Source organism: Branchiostoma belcheri, unplaced genomic scaffold (genome assembly GCF_001625305.1).
Source record: "Branchiostoma belcheri isolate BF01 breed outbred unplaced genomic scaffold, Haploidv18h27 scaffold25, whole genome shotgun sequence".
NCBI classification, from domain to species: domain Eukaryota; kingdom Metazoa; phylum Chordata; class Leptocardii; order Amphioxiformes; family Branchiostomatidae; genus Branchiostoma; species Branchiostoma belcheri.
Genome location: NW_017803854.1, coordinates 168,467 through 170,473, shown reverse-complemented (window position 1 = coordinate 170,473; position 2,007 = coordinate 168,467).

Genomic DNA, 2,007 nt, shown 5'->3' with positions numbered 1-2,007 from the left:
TGTGTATGTGTACGAGTGTATGTGTATGTGTACGAGTGTATGTGTATGTGTATGTGTATGTGTATGTGTATGTGTACGAGTGTATGTGTATGTGTATGTGTATGTGTATGTGTACGAGTGTATGTGTATGTGTACGAGTGTATGTATGTGTGTGTGTATGTGTATGTGTAGAGTGCAACTTCTTAAAAACAGACAGTCTTCAATCTACGGTTTACATTTTATGTTTTACCAACGGCTTAATTTCCGTATACATGCTATTGTTTATAGCCAAACTTACCTTATCTTTCATAGATTTCCATGTGTAGCCGACACCCAGTAGAACGAGTGGAGCGGCAACGCCTCCGGTCACTAAAGTTGCACCCACTGCGCCAACAGTACCGAGGAGACCGTATCCCATGTGCTCATGTGCCGTGGCAGCGTTTTCCCTTCCACGCACTGTGCCACCTGCTGCTTTGGTCTGAGCATACCTGAGCCTCATCAAAACACTTTTGAATTCATCTCGCAGGACCTCAACCTGTGAACAACAGTGTGTCTATAAGTAGTATATCTATTCGCATCAGTATAAAAGTTATGAAGCAACTTGCTCTAAGATGTTTTATTTATTACCTTCGCCAAGAATTGGAGAAGGTTATGTTTTCGTGGCCGTGTGTGTGTCTGTCTGTCTGTCTGTGTGTGTGTCAACAGCATAACTCGAGAAAGCTTAAATGGATTATCTTGATATTTGGTAGGTGGGTAGGTCTTGATGAGAGCTCGAACTGATTAGATTTTGGGCCCCCTAGCGGCTTGTTAAGGTACTGCAGCTGAACTTCCAGTTTTGATATCTCAGGATCTAGACATGTTAGGGTGACGAAATTTGGATGGTAGGTAGCTCTTGTGCTGGGGAAGAAGTGACGTCAGTGACGTGAGCCCCCTAGCGGCTTGCTCTGGAACTGCAGGGCTATCTGTTTGAAAATATTCAAAAGAGGATAACTCAAGAACCGGTTGACGGATCATCGTGATTTTTGGTATGTAGGTAGCTTACGTGATGCTTGACATAATTATGTGACAATTATGCAAATGTGGATGTGATTTGCATAATTTATGGGGATATTCTATAAATCAGCTGTATTCCATGATAGGACTATTGAAGCTTGTGAGATTGGTAATTGAGAAGGAGAGAAACACAGGCACATATTGATTATGTAAATGAGGACTTAATTTGCATTATTAATGAGAAAATGTTATAATTCTGTAATGATAACTGCCTGGAATTTCATACTTGTGGTATTTGAAAGTTCAGTGAAGGTAAACATCATTAAACATAATGTATTTATATCAGCACCTTATTTGCATAATTTATGAGGAAATAATAGAATGGCACTGTTTGCTAATATAAGACTGTCTTTTGGTTGAGAATATGATGAAGACTGATATAATTCATGGAAATGAGGACCCTATCTGCACAATCAGGGGGAATAATCTATATTTGTCAGCCATAAAGATTAACATCATTTTTTATCATGTTATCGATATGATATATCTACCTAGTAGTAAAGTTGGAGCGAAACTGGCTAGATGCGCAGAAAAGGTTCAGCCTAGAAAAAACTGAAATAACAAAAAAATGTACCTGCTTGTTGCTTTCTTTCATCTTATTGATGCTGTCTGTGAAATCACCAAAAATATCTTCAATGTCATCCGGCTCCAGGTCGTCCTCTTGGACATCAGTTGTGAAGTTGACAGTGTCTTTGGAAAAGGCCTTTGCAGAAATGACAAATCTGCGGGCCCCTCCCAAAACCTCGCCATAGCTGTAAAACATTGCTGTAAGATATTTTTATGGAACAAATCGATAACTATTCTTGGAGTGTCCAGCTTGGACAGCGGTTTCACCAAACATATTCGCTAATATTTCATTGTTGTGTGTGTTTGCATGTGTGTGTGTGTGTGTGTTTGTGTGTGTGTGTAACTCTATGTGTGTCTGTGTGTGTGTGTGTGTGCTTGTGTGAGTGTGTGTGTGTGTGTGTGTGTGTG